General features: G+C 41.2%; 1 protein-coding gene across 8 annotated transcripts in view; it reads left to right on the top strand.

The window, feature by feature from the left end:
- The window catches only part of FHIP1A (FHF complex subunit HOOK interacting protein 1A), a 182,940-nt gene that overhangs the window by 70,591 nt on the left and 85,247 nt on the right, over positions 1 to 27,102 (top strand). Inside the window, exon 1 of one of the 8 annotated variants that reach the window (XM_054562570.1) lies at positions 19,748 to 20,621. The exons of the other annotated variants lie outside the window; for them this stretch is intronic. The gene's annotated coding sequence lies outside the window, so the exon portion shown is untranslated. Of the gene's footprint in view, positions 1 to 19,747; positions 20,622 to 27,102 lie in introns of those variants that run through there. 8 annotated transcript variants of the gene reach the window in all.

The raw sequence follows: 27,102 nt of genomic DNA, 5'->3' as shown, positions 1-27,102 counted from the left end.
GATTTTGAGGCATGTCCCTGAGTGAATTGCAGAGGTCGCGGAGGGAACTCAGTCTCTGTTGCTTGTTGCTTCTTGATGAAGGACTCCCCCTCCCTTGCCGTGGAACCGTCTGGCTGTCCTGGTCTCTGTTTGGGAACCTCCCCGGGGGAAGTCGGGAGAGATTTAACCAGGTTGAATGGGAAGGCGGTTACAGCTGGCTGCTGCACATTCCCTTCAGTATCCAATTTTCCAGTCCCCTGCCTATTCTCCTAATGAGAAATAAGCCAGAAAATAGGGCAGAACAAAACCCCAAACGAAAACTGTGAAACGAGTTTAGGATGAATTTCATCCTTTGGCTCTCTAATCTTCTCATCTAATCGTCCTGTGTTTTAGCAACTTTTGATGACATCTGTTATATCTGTAAAATCAGTGTATGTGTTTTGCGTGTTTTTAAAAATAAAAGCTGAGAGATTTGTATGCTCTTATAATTTTAAAGTGAAAGTTTAAAATGAAGAACATTTTGTTCTCCCTCCTTCCCTTTGCACTGTGATCTTTAACATCTCCATCAAGGGGGGGGTGGTGGTGGTGGTGGTTGTGTGTGTGTGCGTGTGCGTGTGCGTGTGCGTGTGTGTGTGTGTGTGTTTGGTTTGTGATCGATTTAGCTGTCTGGCGATGGTGGTTTTCTCAGAGCCAACTCTTGTTGCTAATGAACATGATCATTTATACGGTGTCACTGTAGTGTAGTCATGTTAAATAATTGATTGGGCCATGGCAGGTAGAGAACAGCGAATGGAGTCTTTTTGTTGCTATGGTAATACTTTTGGTTTAAGGGGACTGTTCGTCATTCGGACCTCATGGATCTGTGCGAGCGACATAATTGCCTGTGGTTGAGGCGGGTGGAGGGGAAAATCAGCGTGAGAGGTGGTGGCATTTTGAAGCAAATTAATATATATTTCAGGGAGTTCTTGGGCTTATGCTGTGGAGTGACTTACTCTTTTTTTATTAAAAGACTCATTCTTAGCTAATGCATCAGCATAGAGAATGAGTCAAGTGACAGATTTGTTTACTTGCTAACATGGTGGGATTTGATCATTTATTGTATAAAATGGTTATTATGTGAGGTTTACGTTCTTTCTTCCATTATCCCAAGGAGGGCTCCCTTTACGTGAAATTGATGCCACATTTAGTAGGGATCTTGGGAGGAAAGAACAATGTATTTTCTCTCATTTATTCTTTTTATTTTTGTTTTTTTTTTTGTTTTTAAAACCACAAGCCCATAGAAGTAGGGGCTATATTTATGTATTCTTTCAACAAGAATTTATTGAGCATTCAGCTAGAAGCTGTTAGGGTTTGTGGGTCCGTGTGAGCAAAGCAGACGTAGTCCCTGTCCTCAAAGGTCAGACGCTGGTGGACCAGGCCCTCTTATGTCTGGACTCCCCCTTTCACACTATCCTTTGCCTTATACAAAGCTGTCTCATTAAGTGCTTGATACATTTTTAGAATAATTCCTTTCTTCTTCCTTCCCACTATAATCTCTTAATATGTGCTGCCACCCCCTCAGTGGTATATTAATACCATTTGTTAACAACAAACACAGAAGTGAAAGCTTACGTGATGTGAGCACACGTACCTCCATTGGTCCATGTTCTTCTTTCCTTCGTGGCTGAGCTCAAATTCTAGCTTGGCTGCGGTGCCAGCCAAGCCAGAGCAGCCTTGTTTTGGTTATTCTGCTTAGTTAATGTGACATGTTTTATCTGGTTTTCTTACGTTATTACTCAATTTTTCTTGTGTTGTTGCTATACCTCTTAGGTGTGTTGGGGTAGGAAAAAAAGCTACAAGTCAGTGGTCAAGTCCCAGTATTTTTATTTTATAGAGAAGGATCGGGCCTATAGAAATTAAAAGGTAACTGGTTATTAGAAGAATCACGATTGGTATCCAAGTGTCCACACTCCAGGATCATTTCTCTTGACTCTTCTTGTCCCTCATTTCTGAGAGGAGGCACCAGTGAATGCCATGCCTTCAACTCAGAGCGTGAGAGGGTTTGGTCACTGTGGGACTATGCACCGGAGGCTGGCTGCTGGCTTTAGGCTGGACTATGAGTTTGGGCATAATGGGTTATGACAGCGGTTAAACAATGCAGAACTAATGGATGCAGCACTTTATTGGGTACTTTAATTTGACACCTCAAGCAGTTGGAAGCTTAACAGGAGTAAACTAACAGTCAAGGGAAGGTGCAAGAGATTCTTGCTGCTGTGTGTCAGTACTATTGGGAGCAGCAGAGACAGCAGGAAATGACCTTGGAAGGGAGGTGTTACCCATTTGACACATAGAAACTTGAGGCTCTTTGATTATGAACTAAGATGGTATAATAAATACATGACAAAAATAGAAATCAGATTCTCAAATAGCATGTCAGCTCCATCTCTTTTGATGAAAGTAAGTTTTCTGACTCTGAAATTTGATGATTCTTTTATCTCCACTTGCTGAAGGATCATTCTAGCTTCACTTAACCTTCATGCCAGGCTTATGCTATTCTAGCCCTAGCCCGGATTGAAATAGCTTGAAATTAAGAGAAACCTCTAGTAGGTGAAATGAAAAGGGGAATTTATGGGAAAGATCCTGTGTCTTAGGGAACTCAGGCTCAGCCTGCCCGCAGTCCAGAGACTGGACTGTCCACTCAGCGCTCAATTCTGTCTTTTCTTTCTCTCGCTGAACTTGCTTTCTTTCCACATAGTTCAACTGCGGCCGCTTTGTACCTCCTGAGTTTACATCCCAGTTCTTGAAGCAGCTAGAGAAACTCATGTGGCGCGTTTCCATTCTGATTTAAATTCCTGGGGGGAACAATCTGATGGGCTCAGCCCTTACAGCAGACCGGTCAGTCAAGGTGGGACCAGGGCGGCCTGGCTCACATGACCCAAAGTGCCCTTGAACGGGGGCGTTGGAGGCAGAGTAGGGGGCCTGGGCAGACACTCCCAGAAAATGGAAAATCCCCCTTTGAAGTTACCCAAGTTCCTAAAATCTTATTTGTCATTTGTTGCATAAATGTTTGGAAAATGTTTCTTTGTGGCATAATGCGGAATTAAATCTATTCAGTCCATTTATCAATTTCATCATCTAAAAATAGTTCAAAACCCTAGCTTTTCCTTCAAGCTGTCTTTTGCTTCTCACCTCTGCATTTTTCAAACCGTATTGGCAAATGCGCCCTTTTTTTGAGCGCGTAGTGGGTGAGAAGCTGAAGGTCTGAAATGCGGCACTGTTAGGCCCCAACAATTAAGATGTGAACTTTCGTGCATTAAGAAGTTTTGTTCATCACGAACCACATTTCTTTTGATTGTGTTTATATCCTTCCCAGTGAAATTTAGAAATGAATAACCTTGAGATGTTCATCCCTCAGAAGGTTTACTAGCTTTAAAAGTTCTGATTCTATTTTTCAAGGCTGCAAGGAAATGCTCAATGAAGTTTGTTTTGATTCACTGCTTATCACCTTGAGCTATTGCCATTCAATACCAGAAAGGCATTGAATCTTGTACAATGAGCGGACGGCATAAAAGCCTTGTAGCCCACAACAGAAGCCTAAGTGGTGTTATCTCAGGTGTTTCTCATAACGTTTTGCAGGGACCCAGGTCAGTGTCTTTAGATCTGAATCTTTCTGCTCACTCCCACCCCTGGGAGAAGTGAACACTTTATCAAAACAGCAGCTGCTTCGAGCCCAGTTATTTTGGTGGTTAGAGGAAAAGCTAACAGCAATAACAGTTTTCAAGCTTAGCTGAGTAGTGGTCTGACGCAGAGTAAATCTAGATAAATTATGCCTTGGCCTGTTAGTGTGCCCCTGACTCCTTCTCCAGGGTTGATTTATGCAGAAGTGCTTGTCTGCTGCCTCTGTGAAATAATTTACAGCGAACAAATGTTCTATGTTATACGCAGATTTGAGAGAGGCACCGAAGCAGGTAGCTATGAAGTACACGTTGGTGGTGTCTGCTGAAGCCCATTGTCCATTCTGTTGAGATATAAAACACATATTTAAACCAGAAACATGAAGTGGAACAAATTGGGTTGCAAGCCAGATAATAAAATAAATGATAACTAGAAAGGGACCCCAAAGGTGCTCCTGAAAAGCTGGCATGGGATTGGAAGCCAGGCCAGGGAGAGGTGGGTGTTGGGAAAGGCTTCAGTTAACGGCTCCTAGGTGATTGATGTGGCTGGTTATTTTAAGTGTCACTTTCTGAGTTATGAATTGGGGTGGGGGACACTGGGAGCCTCTGATGTACAGATTTTGGTGGTTGTTTTGTTTTTTGCTTTGAGGGGGATTGAATAGTCTGGTTTGTTTTTTTGTGCCTTAATGAGAGTTTATCTCAAAGAGCAAACTAGTCACAGTTGTCTTTGTTTCAGTCTTAAGAAGTGTTAGTGTTATTTTTCCCCCCTCAAAGGGGACTATCCATGGTGGCAAAGGTATGAGGGATTTTGGGTTTCACTGGGTGCTTCACTTCAGGGAGCGTCTTAGAGATGCGTGCTGCGTGTTCCCCGGGCTGTTCCCTCACCTGGTCGTTTCCTCGGCAGCCCCAGTCTGTACAAGGCATCTGCGCCTCTCTTTGCGGGGTGGATCCTATCCCTTCTCTCTCCCAGTCTGGTCAGTGAGCTCCAACCAGGTGGCCTGGTACATGATCTCTGCCCCTCATGCCTATTTCACAGGCGGGTGTAGGCCCCGTAACTGCCTCATATCTGGCTGCAAAGAGCAGAGACACACACTCCTGTTAGCTCAGGTTGTAGGATGTTTACTCTTAGGTGCTAGGAAGGGGGAACAGCCGGGCTTCAGGAAAGACAGGGCCCCGGGGGATCTGGACACATGGGGGCTGGAAGCAGAAGGTCGATGGAGTTCCCACAAGTTCCAGGAGCGTCTGCTGACGGCCTGTGGTGTGTCATCCCGGAGCCATCCCGCACTGTTGACACAGCTTCTGTCCTAGTTGCTAGTCTGCCTTCGGGCCTATGTCCTTCACTGCCCTACAGGTTAGCTATACTTCCTAGTTCAAATATCTGAGAGACGTTGAGTTAATTACCCATTATCACTGAGATTACACCATTGCACGCCTTGATGGCCGATCTAGGGATAAGTTCTTGCCCCTGGTCCTGTCATGTTCCGTTCCATAGACTAGCAGGTGGATTGTGTGTGCGCACGTGCGCATAAAATCATTGCCTCATGCCACCCTCAAGCATTGGGTGGGAATATTACTGACTTCCTTTAGCAGGGCCTGTGGGCAGGGCACACACCACAGTGGGATGAAGAGTACATTCTCATATCATGCTCACAAGGTACCAGTGAGAGGACAAGGTTATTATCCCTTGTTTTATAACTGAGGAAATGGGGCTAGAAGAGCTTCAGTACTTTGCTGAAAGTAGTAGATACAGGAGGTGGTAGAGCTGGGATGTGAAGCCAGGTTTATTTGAGTCCCCTGGGTCATGCCTTGTCTTTTTACTTCTGAGCTCTTCAAAGATGAGGCAAGGCTATGTTGACCCTTGAAATAATACTAGCCCTGTCTTGTTTTTGGAGGGGCTGGGGCTTTTTCCCATGCTTGATAACCAGATAGCTTCTCATTTTTCCCTCTTAAAGGAAAGATCCAAGAAAGATTCTGAGTTTTCAGTTACTGAAAAGAAAGAGGTAGAACTTTTTGGCGTTGATACTGTTCTAACTATCATACAACTGGACTTGGGGTTGGGTAGGTGGGTCTCAAACTGAGACGTGTTCCTCTGAGCTGAGGATCCCCTGGAATCGATTCTATCAGTCTGGCTCACCTCCCCTTTGCAGGGTCTGTGTACAGGTGCTCCTCCTTGCTTGGGCTTTGTGATTTCTCTTCAGCACGTGGAGGCTGGAGACTGTAACCAGGGTGGTGGCTCGGCATCCAGCACACAGAAGGCATACAGTACATGTTGGTTGCATGACTTGTGGCTCCATGGCCTGTCCTCAGGTAGACAGCTTCTTGGTGAATCACTTTTCTTCATGCAATAGGCTGACAATTTCCCTTTGTTCAAATTTTACCAGTCCCAGGAGAGAAGGCAGGCTTTCTGATACCTGTTAGGGGAATTCTTAGGAATTCTGTTAGGGGTTTCTCTAGTGGCTCAACCTCTGTGATTCTAATGGTTTTTAGTCTTGTAAACCGTGCTTTGGGCAACACATTGCAAACGTTGCCAACTCTTTCTTCTTTTTGCCTCCTCCTTCCTTCCTTCGACATTGCCTCTTTGGTAGCAGTATAATGGGTAACAGTGTAGATTTGGGAGCCAGACAGATCTGGGTTCAGTTCCCTGCTCTGACACATCCTGGCTGGATGACCTTGAGCAAGTTACTCAGTCTCTCTGAGCTTGGGGCATGTAAAAAGTGCTTAGTACAGTGCATGGCACGTGGTAATGACCCAAGAAAAGTTAGGTGCTGCTAAATATTATTATAATGATAATGATGATAATCATTGTGTTTTCTACTCTGGACTGTTAATGCTCATTATTCCCAAAGGGGGAGCTCTTAACATTGAGCTGCAGCAACCCAGCAAAGTACAGCCCTTTTGTTTATATTCTGTTGTCATCCTAGAGTTTGGTGAAGCATTCCAAGTGCTGTAAAGCAAATTTTGAATGAAGATAATTATCATGTTTCTAATGTAGTTGGGAGCCGAGGTATTTTAATTAAAGATGTGCCAGCAACCCTTTCAATAAGGTGAAGTGCGATTTTTTAAGGCCTCTATCTACTTGGTTATAATTAGGGACATTTGGCACACTCAGGCATACTATATGCTGATTTGTACACTTTCATTAAGCAATCAGGATCGACTGACCCAGTCTTTCAGGGGAGCAGGTTCCACTTTTTGAGGAGGAGGAGCTGGCTATGCTTTCTCTTCTCCCTGCCCATTTTCTACCTGTATCCTTGATTCACACTCGGTGGTCATCAAACACAGGACTGCCGTCCATTCTTTTGAGGCCTTGATTTTATGGGCTTCCCCTACTGCACATTCCTCTCTTGTTTTGTGAACCAATCTGGCTAAATCCCTATGTTGGAGAATAAAGTTTTCCCTCGGCACTGGCTGTTTTGGGAGTATGGAAGGTGATTAACAGTGGAAATGAAAAAGGTGAAGGTAGAGCCATGAGAGTCAGAAGAAAGAAGGAGAAAAGTAAGGCCAGAAACTTGAGAATTTAAAAGGGATGGTTGATTTCATATTTAACCCTCATTTTTATAGACTCTGAGCTCCATAAGAACAGGGAACATGTTTGACTTGTTCTGTGTTATATTCCTTGTACTTAGCACAGACCCTGGTGCTCAGTAGAATTTGCTGAATAAATCAATGAGAAAATGGAGGCCCATGGATACTTATGTAAACTACATTGATCTTTATAGGGACAGAGCCTGAGCCAGAGTCTGGGTGTCCAGGGTCCAGTGTAAAGAAGGGAATAAGGTAAAGAAGGCAAGAATTTTTTAAAAAAAGATTTTATTTATTTTTAGAGAGAGAGGAAGAGAGGGAGAAAGAGAAGGAGAGAAACATCAATGTGTGGTGGCCTCTTACACGCCCCCCTATGGGGGCCCTGGCCTGCAACCCAGGCATGTGCCATGACTGGGAATCGAACCAGTGACCCTTTGCTTTGCTGTCTAGTGCTCAATCCACTGAGCCACACCAGCCAGGGCAGCCAAGAATTTTTAAAAAAAATCAACATAGGACTATATTAAGAAATTTACAAAATAAAAAATGTAAATTTCACTGGCTGCTATTTCATATGGAAGGAGTGTGGCAGGTATGGTGTGTGGCATTGCATAATTCAGTGCTGCCATTTGGTTGTTTTTCAGAAAGCAGAGGTTCGGCAGCAGCGTAGTAATTTTGCTATTGTTTGGCTGATCTTTTCTTGGTATTGTCCTTTTATTGATCAAACTAGGGTGACTTTTCAAACTCAGAATCTCCTTTTTTTCCTCCCTTTTCCACTTTTGGTTTATAATTGTTGTGCAGAACTACCATTAATTTAAAAACTCTTTTCCTTGCTATTAAGGTAGATTATGTAATTTCTAATCCATTTAGATTTGTTAGATCCTCTCTACAGCAAGTGGATCAAAAGCTAGTATGACAAACATCCTCAACAAGATTTAGAGTTTTAAGCCCAGTTCCCCAAATATGCCCTCCTCTGTGCAGATTCCATGGGCCACCTACTGTTCCTGTCCCCGCTCCCCTGGCCGTTCGCACTGAAGGCACGCAGAGGTGCCACAGGGGCCTCCTGAGGAATAGTGGGTGAGTGGTCCTTAAGCACTGGGGTGCTTCCAGGCAGCGTGACGGGTGGATTCTCCCACCCTCACATCCTGAAGGTGGGTGAGGATTCCAACTCCTGAGTCAGGCCAGAGAGGGACTGCTGGTGGTGGGTTCCTGGGATGCGGTGGGGTGCGGGGACAGATATTTCCTGAGGAGTGTGGAGAGCACAGACTGACCGCCAGCCTCCTCCCATCCTTCCCTTTACAGCTCAGGCCACGTATTATGGTTGTGATGTGTGGTGAGCGGAAGTGAGGACCACCCATCTTTCCTTGTTAGAAACGACCTGTCACCGCTTTCCCTTGGTGATGTCTTCCTGGGAGATTGCAACGCTGCGGACCGTTAGATAATTGTAGCCTCTGAGGGATGGGGAGAGGGCAGTGCTAGGGCTGGGGCACACATGGGAAAGAACCAGTTTAGGGCTGTTTGGAATGGCACATAGGGTCTATTTCCTTCAGCTCACTGGAACACACATTATGACTTCCAATTATGTAGACACTTAGAAAAATTAGTTTTGAAAATCCTTAAAGTATGCCCAAGGACCTATTTGTCAATCCATCTGTAATTACTTATTGATCATATACGGCATGGCCCGGGCCGGCCAGCCCCTGCTCAGGTAGTAGAGTACAGTTTGGCCCAGGGTTTTTGAACTGTCATTCTGTTTGTGATTTAAGCTGTTGGGGAAAGCCCGTTTACCTTGAAATCAAGACAGACAGCCTCTGGGAATTCCGAGGGGAACTTCGTCTGCTTCCTCTGTCATTTTAGAGAAGGTGCTGCACTCGTACCCTGAGCAGTGGATTATGCACAATCAACAGTGATGAATGTATGAGCATTTTTAATTAGTCTTCAACCCTCTGTCTAATGCAATCAGAAAACCTCTATCAGAGTAGAGATTTATAATCAATCATTCATCATCTTCTGAGGTGGGTATTAAACTAAACCCATTTGCTTTTAGCCTGTAACTTAAAATACTTGCTTTAGAGAATTATTATTTAACTAGGCAGGTCTCTATAAACCAAGTACTATATTTTGAGCATGGAGACTTAAATCTCAAATTGCAGATTGCTTTGATTAAGTGTAATTGTGTGAATTAAGTTGTCTCTCACTTTCAGTCTGCACGGAGAAAACCTACCAACAGACAAAATAATGGGAGAGAAAGCATATCAGACTGGCATCAAAGAGACCTTAGTTCTAGGCCTAACCTTGCAAATCACTTTCCTCATCTGTAAAAATAAGAGAGGATTGAAATAGCTATTATTTAAGTCTTTGTTATATCATGTTTAAGTCACATTACTTGTCATAGAACACAAATAGTAAAAAACATTTTTGGACCATTTGCTACGTGCTGGGTGCTGGGCAGCAGTACTGTGCCTTGGATCAGGCACGTGAAGGGGCATGTCTCGTTTACCCTACGTCTCCCCATGCGATAGTCACTGCAAAGTCCACCTCTGTCTTAGCCTGGGAGTTCGTGGTGGAAAGGCTGATCTTTGTAGGCCAAAGGTTTGAAGATGTCAGGTGTGTGACCACAATGATGATCTAAATAAAGATCATTGAATTGAATGCAGAGTTCTACAGAGATGATCTTTTGTTTGCCTTCGTGGGTCTGACAAAATTCCACAAAGTGAAAATTGACAAATGAACATTTTTTAACTGACAGCTAAACAAATCTGCCATTTTGATCTGTTAAAATAATTTTTTTTTTCAAAAGTGAAGTTCTAGAGAATCCAAGAACCAGGTGTCCCCCTTGTTGGTCTGCAGCGTTACTGAGCGTGAGGAAACTGGGTCACTTCCATTTCCGTGCTCATTGTTGGGAGTGCACACTGATATGGCTTTTTGAGAGCCCGCTTGTATCAAAAGCCTTCAGGTGTGTGTACCCTTTGAGCTGACATTTTTACTTACAGGATTTTACCTGAAGGACAAAACCAAGTAATGCTCAAATGTTTAGTTTTAAAAAGATGTTCATTGTTTACTGTTGATGACATTAAGTGCCCAACCATTAAGTAGATTGTTTAAAGAAACATATTTAATGTTAAGATATGTCATTAAAATGGCATGTATTGTTAAGCAAATAAAATTTATGCAGTTTAAGTAGCAGTACGTGCTGTGTGAGCTCATTATAGTATAACAGCATGAACTAGCAAATACACACATATAGGTATTAAGGTTGTATGTCTAGGGACTAAAATAGTTATTTTTGTCTGGTTCCGTGATAGTACAATTAGGTTTTTTTGCATACCTTCATTAATTTTTTTCTATAATGAATCTGCATTGTTTTTATGGTAAGAAAAAAGAAATTAACAGAAGCAAACAATACAGACCTCTTAAACTAGAAACCACAGCTCAATCCAAGGGCTAGAAATTGCTTACAAACCTGAATTTTATAATTGTTATGAATGTGCACAATTTTTTTATCCTGTGGTAATCCAGTATGGTTAACTTGTCTTTATTCACATTGTTAATTGGAAAAGTCTGAGTTTTTTGAATCAGGATTTAGAAAAATTTCACTCTGCTTGTACTCAGAAATCAAAAAAACACTAAAAAGAAAAAAAAAGGCACTCTCTGGGGACCAGCCTTTTTTCCTCCAATAATTAAAATTAATACCAGTGAAACTCATTAATTGTAGAAATTTAGAACATTTCAAATAAGTAAAACAAAACTAAACAAAACACACACACATACAATCCAACCTTTTAGAAATAACTTCTATTAACATTATTATGAGTATATCTTTCCAGAATTTATATTATATATACATATAAAGAGACGAAAAAAAAAACAAACCCTGGAATTTAGTTATAAAAAATTGTGTATTTATCTTTACATGTTTAAACCTCAGTCACCTTCAAAGTCCTCTCCATTTGATGCAATGTACACATTGAGAAGTTTTTTCCACTGCTCAGAGCAGTTTTTGAACTCTTGGTTTTGATGCCTTTTAGTGCTTCTGCCATTTTTGGTTTCACCTCTTCCATTTTGACAAAGTGTTTTCCTTTGAGGACTTTTTTTAAAACTGGGGAAACACATAAAAGTTGCTTGGGGCAAGATGGGATAAATGGGGGGGCGGGGTCTGGAGGTCATGCTGTTTTTGGTCAAAGCTGCTCAAGACTCAGTTTTGGGGGAACTCAGCGCAGTGTGGGCAGGTGCGCTTGTAAATCACCCATCAAGAAATGGGCAAAAGTGTTGAAAGAGTCTTCAAAAAATTTTACTGAAGCCAGACACAGCCTCTCACAACACCACCAACTGGTACACTGATACAGATGGGTTTCTAGAACACTCACCTAGTGGGGGAAGCCTGTGCTACAAGAGGTCTGCCCTCTAGAAGATAATTCCTTTTTGGGGGGGTTTCCCCCTTGTATACATGTGTATATGTATAGTGCTCTCCCATTTGTTTATTTACCAGGAGAGGACAGTCCACCAGGCTGTATATTTTAATGAGCACAGGGACATGGCTCAGGGAACATGGCATGTTGGGTAAATCAACATTCCCAGTGCAACAGCAGTGCCTGGCACATAGCAGGGATTGAATTCACAGAACAACTACATATATTTTGATTATCTTTCAGGTCAACTTTTACTTCCAAAGATTATTTTGATGACTATATAGAACCTCACAGTGTGGATATATCACATTTAATTGTTTCTAGTCTTTACCTATGAAAAAAGCCCTGCTGAAATAAATGCTTTCGTAACTAAATGTTTGACACATCATAAATTATTCATTACAATTACTATCCTAAAGAGTTACTAGTTGGATCAAAGGGTATTATGTGTTTCATTGCCAAATTCCTCCACAAAAGTTGTGCCATTTTATATTCCCACTGAAAGAATGCACTGCCTGATTTCACCTATACAGTTGGGATCATGGACTTTTTTTTTTAATTGAAATTTTTATTGAGATAGTTGTAAATTCACATGCTGTTGTAAAAAATAAAAGAGAAATCTCTTGTACACTTTGCCCATTTTCCCTCAATGGAGACATTTTGCAAAACTGTGGTATATAATATTATAACCAGGATATCGACATAATCCAGAGCTCTTCCCCCGTTTCACTTGTGCTCGTTTGTATGTGCCTGCACTACTGTATTCAGTTCTCTACAAGTTCACCACCTGTGTAGATTCATGTGTTTACCACCTGTAGTTGGTCAGTTGCTGGGCTGTATGATGGTTACATGTTTAGTTTTTTAAGAAACTGCCAAACTGTTTTCCAGAGTGGCTGTCCCATCTTACATTTCCACCAGCAATGTATGAGTGACCCAGTTTCTCTGCATCCTTGTCAATATTTAGTGTTGTCACTTTTTTATTCTGATAGTTGTGTAGTGACACATCGTTGTGCTTTTAATTTGTATTTCCTGAATAGTTAATAATGTTGAACATCATCTCATGTGCTTATGTGCCTTCTGTATATCCTCTTTGGTGAAATGTCTGTTCATATCTTTTGCTTATTTTCTAATTGGATTATTTGTTGGTTTTATTTATTTATTTTTGTTTGTTTTTTTTACTGTTGAGTTTTGAGAGTTCTTTAATATTCTAGACACTAGTCCTTTGTCTGGTATGTAACTTGCAGATATTTTTTGCCAGTTATTTTTTCATCTTCATACAGGCCTTTATAAAGCAAAGGTTTTTAAAAATTTTATGAAGTTTAGTTTATCAGTTTTTTCTTTTGTGGACTGTGATTTTTATATCAAGGCTCAGAACTCCTTGCAGTGTGGACTTTTGATTTGTTTCTCAGAGACTCTCTAGAGTTGACTATAGTTTTGCAGCTTGAGATACCTGTGTAGGAATTTGCTTGAAGTAGCTTGAGCTTTATTAATAACTAGGATTTTGTCTTTCCTTTTCTTGTATCTTTAGTTGACAGACCATCAAGACTCCCCTTTTATTTCATGCTCTGAAGAGCTATAAAATGCTGCAAAACTTGGGGGCATCTGAGTCCCTTTTTGCTAATTCTTCTACAGTTTCTCTCATTATAGCACAAAGGATGATGATGATGAACGTGAACACGGGGAATCTTGGGACTCATGTGCTCCCTCAAAGAGAAAAGGGATTTTACTGAGTTGGAAGCTGCAAACCCAGTTTATGGTTTACCGCTCCCTGTAGGTCAAAGTCGTAATGCAGTGGCACAGCCCGGGGGCTGACGTTGGACTCTTTAGGTGGACGGCCGAGTCTTTCACTCTGGCTCATCTGCTTACTAAGGGAGTAAGTAGAGGCCTGTTTCCTAATCACTCTCTTCTTCAATTTTGTCATTTATTAAATGGAGGTAATAATAGTATCTACCTCAGAGGGCGTTCCAAGGATTAGGTCATTACATGTACAGTGCTTATGACAGTGCCTTGATAAGCACTTATGGTTGTTTTAGTGGTTTTAGTATTACAACTCCTGCATCGGTACCAGCTTGGATGCTTGTTAAAGTGCAGATCCCTGGATCTCCACTCCCAGACCTACTGAAGGAACGTCTGAGGGCTAGACCTGCAGGAACCTGCATTGCAGCAAGGTTCCCACATGGTTTTCAGAAGGCTAAAGTTTTTGAACAGTTGTTACTCAGGCTGTCAACTATTTCTATTTTTCCATGGTAAGCGAACCCTCTGGTCTTTCTTTTAGTGGTGTGGTTGGGTGCTTCCGCCAAGGCAAATGTCTTTTCTCTAAGAGCACCCCTAGTGTTGCCGGATGCCGACCGAAGATTCTATACAGAATCAAGTTACAGTGGTACTGTAGACCCAGCTGATTTAGTGCCATGCCCACTTGGGGGAAGCAGATGTGAGACCATAGGGAGTTGCGGAGTCTGTGATCATCTAAAGCTTGAGCACCATGCCTAATGATTTCCAAATGAAAATAATAGTAATGAGAAAAGTAAGTCTATAAGCTGGATGTAGTATTTTGGCTGGCAATTTTAATGGTCTTGCATAGGTGTGGAGCAGTGTCTTTGGAGGGGGCTGTATAGGAGGCTTATTTCCATATTTGTATGAATTTTCTTGTAAATGGACTGCTCAAGGACAGCATTTTTTTTTTTTTTTTACTAGTTTGTTTGTTAAGGATTACTGTCCAATGTAAATACTGGAAACTGAACTCCAGGGATAACCATAGGCTGCAGAGATAACAGCACATACTTCCTTTCTCAAGAAGAATAACTCTCCAAGATTTCTCCCAAAAGCGATGATGCAGAGACACAGAAGGTCTCTCCTTGAGAGGTTTAAATGGCATTTCCTCTAAACAAGACAGAACTTTGCCTGGAGATACCCTTTCAAGCTAGAGCCTAGCTCTTGCAGCACAACTGGCTTTAAAAAAAAAAGAAAAAAAAAAACCCACCGTGGGAGTTCTCTCGACCAATCTAAGCACTTCACTGGATTGCCAGTTCTTCCTACTCACTCCAGGAAACACACTGGCTTGTCCTTACTCCTTGGTGAGTGGCTGTCCCCAGGCTCTTGAGGTTCAAACTTCTCCTCCCACTGCTGAGTCGTGTGCATTGTTACAGTAATGATATAATTCCATCAAAGAACACATACACTGATGAAATATATGTGTGAAATAAAGTTGTTTGTTTCTAGGAAATGGAGTTCTTTGGAACGACTAGATAAAGGTAACTTGCTCTAAGACCTTGCTGTCAAATTGGATGGGGAAGAGATAACTGAAAGATTGGGGGGCTGTTTAAAAGGTGGAATGATCCCACACTTAGATTGAGTCACACTGAGATTTTTCTCAACTTCAAATAGCCAAACCGGAAGTTATATATTGTACGTTATGAGTATGGTTTATGCAAGAAAGACAACTTTGAACTTCAATCAGTAGACCTGTACTTGCAGACATAGCTTTGGCCTATGTGAAAACAATTGGCAAATAAATTTGTTTTTTTAAAGGTCCATGATAAAATAAGGCATTTAACATGGGCATCATCTAGGTCATTTTTTTATAATTCTGTGGCTTAAATGACATTTTCTAATTATCTACTGACCACCATCTCAAATGCAGGAGGATTTTTGCAGTTGCTCTTCTGTATGTTGACAGAATTAAGTGGTTGACTAAGACTAGCTGGCAGCCAAGCCGGGGTGGAGGGGTAAGTTCCCTTTTTAGAAAACAAACAATGCTCTAAAAGCAAAGTATGTATAAATACCTTAAAATTCTTACTGAAATTTAAAGTTTGACTCTTTTACTTTATACTGTAGCTCCATCTAGTTTTACAACTACTTAAATATTAGTAATTGTAGATTTGGTAATCAACATTTATTTTCTCTTCCTGTGAAAATTTTCTCATATAAATGATGCTCATTATTTAATGTAAGGTGATGCGAAGTGATTTCATTTTTCAAGTTCAAGGGTATTCAGAATACTGTATGACAGTAAAATTGGGTATAATAAATTGTCCTTACTTTCGACATGAACTGATAAATTGTTTTATATAAGATCTTAGTGATAAAAATATGAAATTTAGAAAATAAAAAATTTTAACAGTCCGCTTATCTGGCCGACTCTTCTGCTCTCTTCCAACTCTAGCCTCTGGGTGCGTCCTGCTCCCTCAAGTCAGCCGGCCGCCAGGGTGCTGAGGCCGCATCCTGCCAACCCAGGGCTCCGGGGTGCGGGGCATCCACCGCCTCCTGGGCCAAGGATCCTTCTAAGCAGGGATGTTTGAAGGTAGAATAGGCAAGACATTTTGGAGAAACTGTCTTTTGGCTCCAGTCCATGAGAGAGATACAGTTCATTAATAGCCTCCTCGAAGAAGAAAATTTGCTTTTTGGATATATATATACCCCCTAACTGTAACCAATGAGTCAGCTGCCCTTTGTGACCTGCGAACTATGAGATGAAGCCAAGTGTTGCCACTTTTCTCTAGGTTGTTCATTTCTTTTCATTACGGTTTCCGCCCCCCACCCCAACTAAACTGGTTTTATGACCCTCTCTTGCCTTTGTAGCAAATGACTAGATAATCACGCATTACCTGCACATCATGGTGCCCAAGAATGTTTGTTGAATGAATAAATGACTTTGCCAGTCTCAACAGACATGGCTTATATTTGTTCATAACCCAAGTTGAAGACAGACATTATCAGTCAGGTTAATGAAGCATTAAGTTGAGATTGGGAATGTTAATATGGGCCTGATGTGGGAAAATTGCCTGGCCTGAGCTAGTCATTGGACTTGAGCCACAGCACGTACACTTTTTGTAGACCTTTTATGTTTCCTCCTCTTTTATACCACGAGAGCTCATTCTTTTGACACTCATGTCTGTGACATCACCATCCAATAATATTTATTAAGCTCCTACATGCTAAGTAGGGCTGGGTTTTGTCCCTTTTAATGAGCATGAATGTTTAAGTTGAAGGATTGGCTTTTATGCAACACTTCTTTGTCTTGGAAGGACTAATCCGTGAATACACATGATTTTGGCACGCTCTTTTCCTCAGATCAGTAAGCTAATTAGATCAATCACATATTTTTGTTGGCAAGCTCAGGGTGCCTCTTTGAAACAAGGGATAAATCAGCTTGGCTTTGTGCTGGGAGATGTTATCAGACCTGGGCTCTTTGTCAGAATTAGCCATTAGTGGGCTTTTTATCTTGATTCTGTAAATAGCCACTTCCTTTATACAATAGATGCTTACACTCTATGATTCCTTGCCAATCACTTTTGTCACTTACATACTATACCTTTTCAGTCACCATATACTTGCTTAGAGCGCATGGCAGGGTGATGCTTTGTTTTGTGCTACTAGGGGTTAGGTTTTAAAAAAATGCTGTACACATAAGTAATTGCACTAAACATTTCACAAAATTTATAGAAATCAACATAAAAGGAAACATCTCTTGTCCAGCCCTCAGAGGGTTGTGAAACGTGGCTTGTTTCTCCCCACCTGTTTTTACTCGCACTATTCAAAGCATTTTTTTAAACTTGCTCAGCTCTGCTATCCCTTTGTCCAACACCTGGCCAGTCCTTTATCACCATGCCACCTGCTTTGTCTCTAATCAGTCTCTCTCTCTCTCTCTCTTTCTCTCTCACAGTCTCCTTTTGCCTCATTCCAACATATACCATGTTTATCTGCCAGACCAGTTTTCTTACATGCCTCTTTTGTCCTGTGACTACTTGGCTCAGAATTCTTTATCAGCCCCCAGTCGATAATGAATGAGACTTTAACTCCTGGCCTGGCTTTCCTTATCAAGTTCCATGCCCTCTGAGAGCGGTAGATCCTCTCCTCTTCGAAAGTAAGTCATCTGCCCTGGGTAAGCATGTTCACTCCTTCCTATGGACAGTGCATAGTTAAGAGCTTGGGCTCTGGGGGCAGATTCGCTTGGGAGCAGCGCCTGTTCAGCCACTTACCTCGGGCAGTGAAGCTCTCTGTTACTGTTGTTTAAATATCATGGAAATGATAGCTGAAACCAGGCTTATGTTTTTGGCAAAACAACACTCCTTCCCTTTGTTTCATTCATTCATTCATTCATTCATTCATTCACTCACTCAACAGGTATTTCTTATGGGTCTACTATGTGACTTGTAAATCACTGGGGACATAGTGGGGGAACAAAATGTAGCCTTGCTTTCATGGAGTTGGTCGTCTTGTGGGACAGAACGTCAAGTCCATCTGGGAAGACTTGCTAGTGGTGGAGATTTGTGAGCTGAAACCTGAGGAATGAGAACAAATCTTAGCCACCCAGCACTGAAGAACGTACCACCTGATGTGAATAGACCCAGAAATGCCACAGGCAAGTCGGGGCACAAGTACGTCATGTTAAAAAAAAAGGGCCACAGACATGCTCAGGTGTAATTACAGAGTCCTCATCTCAAAGACACACACCATTTGCTGTTATTTTAGAGCCTAGGCCATGTTTCTTCTGGTAGCCAGGCCTCATTAGCCAGAGGGAAGTTCAGAGTCTCTGGTTACAATCACAGAAATATTCTTTCTGGGAGCTGCTTCAGCAGCTTCAGCAGTTCTAGTTACTCCGGGCCTGGCCTCTCGTTCCTTTAGTTTGAAAACTGCCTCGTGATTCTTTCTCTAGGTTGGCAGATCTGATTAGAGTAACTGGATTATTTCTACACAGAAACCAGGAAAAAGTTGTGACGTGCTTTTGTGGGATGGTGCCATTGATTTGGGCTGTATCTTGTCCCCTGAAAAGTTATCATAAAGGACTGTAGGCCCTCCGTTGACTCCTACATTGTGTGACAAGTGGCAGAAGAACCTGCCGATACTGTACTGGAGGTGATTAGAAAGAAAATCTCCCTGAAACAGCCAGGACTCATTTCTCTATTTTAGTGTGTAGGTGGCTCTCGGGGAAAGGTCACCCTTTGGAGCAGGCCACAGACTCACAGACAGCGACGGTTTAAAGTGCCAAGATCTTAAGTTCTTTGAACTTTCTTAGACCCTTTTTTTCCCCTCCAACGAGATCTTCTGTCAAAATCTAGAATATAAACCTGATAAAAGCAATGGACACCTGAGAGAGTTTTAATTTTCGTTATTTTTAAAATGCCCGAAGCACTGCTTCTCCACAAAGCTCTTGGGTTCTGGCAGGCACAGATGGATTTTCATGGCAATAGCTCACTTCTGTGAGTGCTTGCGACAGAGAGACACTGTGCTGAGAGTCCTGCTTAATCTCCCGGGCAGCCCTGAGGGTAGGTACCATCCTGATCTTCTCTGGTTTGCTGATGAGGCTTTAGGCTGAAAGAGGTTTAACGTCCTGTCCCAGGTCACTTGGCTAGGAAGTGATAGGAATCGGCCATGAACCTGGCTATCCCTGGCGAACCAGCAGCCAGTGCCCTTGATTGCTGACCTCATGGGTTCTCAGCACCCGCTGCCACAGGATATTGTCATGACCTTCCTGGGGTCACACGTGTGGTCAGAGCCAGCACCAGGGTTGGGACCCAGGAGTTCTGACCCCTGGTCCAGTCAGTGTTCTTTGTGTTATAGTATAGCGATGACTGCTTTGGAAATAACAGAGTGATATTTAATAGATGAGGTTATTTCCTGGGGACACGTTCCCTTAAAACAAAATGTAGTGGAGGACACAAGTCCTTCTTTCATGTAGCTTAAGGACATTTTCTTTTTAAAGGAAAATGACCGTGTATTAAACACAAAGGGGTAAGTTTCTCCTTCCTCCTCTCCTGCTTCCTTATTCTCTTCTGTAATCGGACAACTCAAAAAATCGTTGAAAGGGGTATATTTGTAAAAGAAGAAGTTAGGAGCTGGCTGAATTTGTCTTTTCACCAGGTTGTTGGTATTTATTTATTTTAAATTAGCTAAATCACCTATCAGCCTAATATAAGGGATACAAGTTTTTTTAAATGGCAGTGTAAACACGCAGAGTAAAAGCCACTTTTTGTGTTAATTCTTAAGATTGGTTTGGGAATCATTTAATATTATAAAAGACTGAATATTAAAAAGTATTGATTGAGCTTATGGAGGTAACCTTTGTACTGTTTTTGTTAGTTTGCCTACCAAGACAATGCTTCTTCTCTGTTTAAAGGCTTGTAACATTTGAAAGAATTTTTATTATTTTAAAAAATACGATTTTCTTACTTTCTAAGTGTCTTTAATAACCTTAGATAAGTAGTTTCTTGTAGCTGACTGTGGTGGTGCTTGTTGAAGGCTGTCCCGGGGTGCAGACTGAGAGGTGGAGGTTTGTGTGCAGGGGTTTGGTAGGTGCCTTTTGAATCAATACCTGTGGGGAGAGAAGGAAGCAGGACTGGGCAGAGAGATGGTCAACTGCCATGAAGTCTGAACAAAGGCCTGAGCTGACCTTACAGAGGGGCTCTGGAGCTGTCCTGAGTTTGGGCCCGGGGATGGGAGGTTACACTTCCCTCAGTCCAGACACAGACCTGGGCGACCTTCAACGGGAGAGTTTAGTCTTGGGCGAAGTGGCTGTCTTCGGCAGAGGGCAATTTCTAGAGAGGGCTGTCAGCCAGCAGCAATTGTAGTAGCTGGGAGAATAAATCTCTCCATTCCAGAGGGACCAGGTGGATGTCGCAGCATCCAGGACAGTGTTGTTAATTCTTGAGATCCATGAAAGAGTAGGGGAAGGCGGAATGAAGGTCATCCAAAAATCTTTGTGTGATGAATATGGTTTCACAGTAGATGCGTAGTTGTACAAGATGTAATCTGTTGACAATTTCTGTTTTCCTGTGTGTGTGTGAGAGAGAAGAGAGTTTGATATATAACCTTGTAAGAATAGAACCACTTTTTAAAAAATTCAATTTACCTAATTCATGGCGTGATTTATTCTAGTATTAAGTTCCCAGTCTGGCTAAGTCATAGATCCTTAAATTGTTCACAGAGGAATGCGCTTCGTACTCTGATTACCTGAGGAAAAGTCTGGGACCATGCTGCATGGAGACGGTGAGCATGGTCTACAGAAATCTTATTAAAAACCAGGCGCCAAGTTGCAGAATCTGATCCATAGGGTGGAAATAAGGTAAGACTTAAAGATCTGAATTTTATTTAAAATATTTAAAACACCTACCCTTCTCAAACTATTCCAAAAAATTCAAGAGGAAGAAAGACTCCCGAGCTCATCTTATGAGGCCAAAATTATCCTAATTCCAAAACCAGATAAAGACACTACAAGAAAGGAAATTATAATAGCCAACAGCATGGTGACAGCCAGAGGAAAAGCGGGGGTGGAAGGCGGTAGAAGAGGATGCAGAGGGGAGAAGTGGTGACGGAAGGAGACTTGACTTGGGTGATGAACACACAATGCAATATACAGATGATGTGCTATAGAATTGTACAGCTGAAACCCATATAATTTTCTTAACCAATGTCACCTCAATACATTTAATAAAAATAAAAAATAAAAATAATTTAAAAAACATAGTGACATCTTAATTTGCCAATTTAAATTGTATACAAAGACTGCAGCAGATAAATAGCTGAATTTATGAGCTGCTCCTTGCATTACTGATCAGTATATGCTACATGTAAAGAAAAGCACACACATATTTTGAATCAGCATTTTTGGTGTGATGCATTTTCCAATGGATGCTAACATATCTCTTCTCCTAGAACTATAGTGATAAATCGGTACATATTAAATGGCTAATATTTAGTGTTCCTTTTAAACTGGTGGGATAATCAGTTTTGTTCATGTTTCTAATGTGAATTGGAATTACTAACCAGTTGGATTCATTTGCATAGCTAGACTTGTGTAAGCAGGAAATTGTACCAGCGTCTCCAGTGACTGAAACCCCAAGTTGTCTAGATAGTTTGAGTGACGCGTTGTGGTAGCAATGGCTAGTTGACTGGAGCTTCTTACAGTTCTTTGCACCATTATTTTGCCTTAAACTCTTAATTTCCCTAAAAGGTAAACTCGTGACAGGTACAAGTTCCATGACCTTGGTCTGCTGAACTTATGGTAAAACAATAAACAGACGGCCATATTTCATGAGGGACTAGAATGCAGTGAATCACATCATATTTTTATCAACACGTGTCTCGTTTGCTTGGGTGAATTGCTTCCCTTTGTTACCTCAGAAACTGTCCTATGCAGGTGGGGTATCAATGAAGGAGCCCCTCCTTGGTGAAGCCGCTCCTAATTCCCTCTTTTGATTAGGACTGTAAATTGAGTCCTCCTCTCCCCTGTTCCGTCCTCCCAGCTCTCCTGGCCCTCCAGGTGCTTCTTCACGTTGGCTACATGACTATTCACTTTTCGCTGAAGAAATTTTTTTCAGTTTCTTCATCTGTAAACTGGGTATAATAATCCTTACTTCACTGAGTGGTTGTGGGAACAAAATAGACAGTCTAATGTGGTACCTGGTACAGAGAAAGTGCCCCCAAAATGGCAGCCCTTCCCACTGGTGGTTCTTCCTATTGCTTAGCCAGGTGAATACGTATACGCCCCCACTCCTCCCCCTACTGTGAACTGCTTATTCCCTGAGGCCTGGGACTGGGTCTTACTCACATGCTTCGCACTGCACACCTTGGGCAGCCGGTAAATGCTTGGAAAATCACCCATCAATAACAGAAGGCATGACCGCCCTACCCTCAAACAGACCAGAGTTGAAATAACCACAACACAAAGCAGAAACGATGTCGCCATATGGAGATGTAACAAAACTAAGAGGTTTAGAGAAGAAAGAGATTAACAGGGCAGGTTTATGGCAGGCACTTCATAGGTATTCAGCATGCTCCTTATCCTGGCAACCAAAGGCTTTGGGGTGCTGAAAATTTTTGCTAAATAATACTGACACGTTACATTTCAGCTCTGAATTCTAGCCCCCTCAACTTTTAATGACAACCTGTTCTTTGAACTGTACGTGTGACAGGGATGGACAAAGTACTTTTTTTAGCCCAGGTAGGCAGAATTAGATCTGAGGGCTCAGTTTAATGCGTCTAGGTCCTTTTGACACTTCTGTAATCATTTGTTGAACGTGTCATCATTTATATGGGGTGTACTGTTATGCTGAGGCTGTGCTAATTTCATTGGCTTGGTTGTAGTCAGTGTGTAGATAATTTGAGCATTTTTACTTAAAAAATTTTTTGTTTTGTAATTATTTTGTTTAAGGACTTTGAAAATATTTCTTCCTCCAGAGAGAAAGCGCAACACTAGAATTATTGTTTTTCCAATCACATTTTTTGGGGACTGGAATGTTCCACTTTGTTATTCTCCCCCCAGTCATGTAAGCTGGGGTTTGGAGAGAAAGCCCTGGGGGACCTGCTCAGGTACTTGTTCGATTCCCCGCCACCCCCACCCAGGCACTGGCTCTTTGATCTTCGACTAGTGTGGCTCCTCTGATCTTTTATTCTGAAAGGTGTTTGTGTCTCTGTACATGGATGTTTCAGTGACCCAAGTAAATGGAAGAGAATTTTCTCCAGCCTTCAAATGTGTTGCTTTTCTTGTTCTTTCAAAAAACACACTTTTTTTTTTGGGTAAGAACATTTTAGAGGCATTTGGCATCAGATCAACAGAACTGTGCCTTTAATAGAATTGGATGCACTGAGAAGTGGTTTGATTGGGAAGAATCCATATTTGTTTCTTTCTTCTTGCCTCTACTCCCGCCACACAAGAAGGAAACAACTCTCCACCTCCTCGTTTTTTTAAACAAGAGTATCTGAGTTCATTGAATTTTGTCCTTTGGCTTTTATTGTCACTTTCCTTCATCCCTTAAAGGGGAGGAAAAACTCTCAACTGTGTACAGAGTAAATTCAATTACGAGGAAGATAGTCTACAGAGTTAAACAAGATGAACTGAGGTTTTGGAACTGAATCTAAGCATTGCCATGATGTTGTAGATAGACTAATCCTTGATTCAGAAACATATTAGTCATTTTGATATACTGTTGATTTGACTAATTACCCTGAAGGTTGGCTGGCAGATTGAATTGCTCTAGTCAACTAGTAATTTTGATCAAATCAATGAGTAATTATAGTTTTGTGCAGGCAACAAATATAGAATACTGATTATGTCAGACTAAAGGAGATGCTATTGGGATATAATCATATAAAATATTTAATTCTAGCATTAAAGCAGTCCTTTACTGTTTTTTACTTTAAGGATTAAATTCTCAGAACGTACTATAAGAAAAGGTTGTGGTAACTTTTTGGAGAAAATTATTTTACTTTTTCCAAAATGATACATAAACAAGTTGAAGATTCTCTGTTGTTAAGTTATATACTTATATTTTAAATGTACTTTAATTATAAAAAGCATACTTTTGGAAGCCTCAGAACTAATGCGGTCAGATGTAAAGCTGAAATCCTCTTTGGGTGTCTTACAGAAAGAACCTAGAAACGAACAGTCTGTGGGGCAGAACCAGAATTATTGCTACTGTTTTCCCTACCAGTTTATTAGGTGGATACTAATAATACCATGATCAGGTCTAACTGAAACCCAACTATTTATATTTGCTTGGTTCCCATTCTATCATCATCCTTTTCCTCACTTTTGAGAAATCCTTCTCCAGAGTATGATGTTTATTACTGAATTTCTAATGAACAATATTTGTGTGCTGTATTTGTAGGGGTAAATTTGAAATATTTTAGAAACAGAGGCATGTTTACTTAATGGACGATCTGTTGTCTCCTGGATGATTTACCTATATGAGACTTCTTTTCTATGAGAGCAGGAAATACAATTTCCTTAGAACTTAGTGCAGACTTGCTGTATAATTAGCTACTGTTTGTGCAGCTCCTTCAGGGCAGTTATTCTAAAGAAAGCTCCAGGGTTGTGTAGTAACTTCACCCACTGCGTATGTCCTTGACACCTCACAGAAAAGAAAACAGAAAGGGAAAGAGAGAATAGTACTTTTTAGAAGGTTCAGCTATTTTGGGGTTCACTCTTGGTGAACTGTAGATGCATTCCCACTGCTCTTTCCTTGCTGGGTCCCAGTTTCTACCTGCCTCTCATAGTGCGAGCATCTCACTGTGCTGAAAGTAATCCTTGCGTTTGAAGGCACACAGTATTTTTGGTACACCTGGCCCCCAAATACCTACTGCTTTGTTGGATACTCAACTACTTCACCCATTTAACGAGAAAAAGTAGGTTGCTTTCCAACAAGTGCCTTGCTAAGTAGTGGTTTTGAGTATTTGCATGCCTTGCCTTAAGCACTGACATTAGACCTTGATCTCCAGATAAGTTGCATTTCCATTCCAGTAAGTATTGAGTCAGAGCATCAATTTTTGGTAATCCCCCAGTGTATAGAATGGAAGTGAAGTATTATGTATCTATATCATCTATATCTATATCTATCTCAATATATAAAATTAGTCTTGCCAAAAAAGGAAGTAGCCAAATTCCACTTTACCTTCCATATAACTCCTTTGGTTTTAGAAGCTATTAGCTCTAAAGTGCAGGATATTTTTGAGGGGAACAGAGGAATCCTTGGCTTCTTTTCTTGTTCATCATTTTCTACATGAAGCACCACCTCTAGGGAGAAATTGGGCCAGATGCAAAAGTTATCTGAAACAAAACTTAATTTTAAACACTGTCTTTGATTTTTTTTCTTTTGCTTTCTCTTTCTTTCCCCTCTGTACAAAAGACATTGATACACACATGTTAATTTGTGGAGAAAAAATTTTAATTAAAGGAGTCTAGATAGCCTGAAACCATTCCAAGTCTGCCAGTCACTCTAGGGGCAAGTGGAGATGAACTGAAGCAGAATATGGAGACACATGATCTACCCAGTTGCTTGTGGAGGCTGATGGATAAATTAATGCCTTCCTCCCCATGAGGACAGGCTCTCTGCAGGCCTGCTCAGGCACTGGCAGCCGTCCAGTCAATAAGCCATCCTTGCTGTGGCAAAGGAACCAACCGCTTAACACAAGTCGTTTCAGCTTTTAGTTTTATTTCTTGGAAAGGCATCACAGTAAGCCTAACTTCTGGACCCACAAGCAGAAATTAGAGCCCTCATTACCTTTTGTTAATTGCAAATCACATTTGGCTTTCCTATTGTGGAGCCTCTGAAAAGGCAACAACTAATGATTAGCATTTACATGTGGGCACAGAGCTAGACTTCCGTGTGTGCCTGCTCGTGTGGGCATCTGCACGCACAGGGGGCGGGAGAGAGAGGATGCGTGCACCTCCCATGGAGGCAAAGTGCTGCTCCATTCAGGGGCAGCCTGTCTCTTACCAAGTCTTGCTTCAGAATTCCACAGAATCATGTTTGTGGCAAAACGAGGGATTCAGAGCAGTGAGATCTGCTGTGAACGAGAGAGCAGTATTTTAAAAACAAAGTTGAAGAAGCTTATCTACTGGCGTATAACGATTTTTTATTTTCAGGGCTTTCTACAAGTAGGAAAAAAACCTATTGAAAAAAATCAAAATAATTTGAAAACATTGTAGTGAGTAGCGGTGAAACTGCTCAAGTGTAACTACAGCAAATTGCAATGCTGGAAGCTTTTTCGAACATCAGAAATCTTCATAGTGAGCTATATTTACTTTGACTGATTGTGTTTTTTGGAGCGGTCCTTAAAACTTATTGAGAACATCGAGGTGCCCTGGGAAGGGTCTTGGGGAACTCCAGGGTTCCTCAGCGACATCTGGAGAGCCACTGATCTAGATGAAGCTGGAGTAATCAGAACAGCATGGTACTGGCACAAAAAGGCACATAGATCAATGGAATGAATAGAGAGCCCAGAAATAAATAGGCGTGGGCCTATATGGTCAATTAACCTACAACAAAGGAGGCAAGACTATAAATGGGGAAAATATAGTCTCTTTAGAAAATGGTGTTGGGAAAGTTGGGTAGATATATAGTGAAAAATGGACCTAGATGACTTTCTTAAACCATATACTAAACTAAACTCAAAAATTGAGTAAACACTTAAATGTAAGACCAAAATCCATGAAACCCCCTAGAAGAAAACATATGCAGTAAGCTCTTTGGCATTGGTCTTAGAAACATCTTTTTGCATATGTCTCCCTAGGCTAGGACAACGAAAGCAAAAATAAATAAATGGGATTAAATCGAACCAAAAATTCTTTGCACAGTGAAGGAAACCATCAACACAGTGAAAATGGAATGGGAGAAGATATTTGCAAATAATATATCTGATAAAGGGTGAATATACAAAATATATAAAGAACTCATACTATTCAACATTAAAAAAAAAAGAAACCCAATGATCAGATTTAAAAATGGGCAGAGGACCTGAACAGACTGAAAAATTTTCTGATAGAACATTAACTTTCCAAAGTCCTTGAGCTGTGAACCTCATAAGCTGAAGGTAAACTGCATACATTTAATCCAGTAAGTATAATTTCACAATAACATTAAAATAAGCATTAAAGACATGGTCCTTTAAAATAACACTACTGTTCTCCTGAATTTATTTTCATTCATATTTATTCCATTGGAAGTTTAAACATATAACTAGAGATGTAGTTGGTTTTCCTTTACGTGTTTTCTATGAAATATTTTCATTTTGTGATCCTTGTAGTTGATTCAAATAGCATATTA

The sequence above is a fragment of the Pteronotus mesoamericanus genome, unplaced genomic scaffold, assembly GCF_021234165.1.
Source record: "Pteronotus mesoamericanus isolate MK-2021 breed Mesoamerican mustached bat unplaced genomic scaffold, CSHL_Meso_final contig_163, whole genome shotgun sequence".
NCBI classification, from domain to species: domain Eukaryota; kingdom Metazoa; phylum Chordata; class Mammalia; order Chiroptera; family Mormoopidae; genus Pteronotus; species Pteronotus mesoamericanus.
The sequence above is the reverse complement of the archived record's forward strand: the minus strand, read 5'-3'. Positions and strand labels throughout refer to the sequence as shown.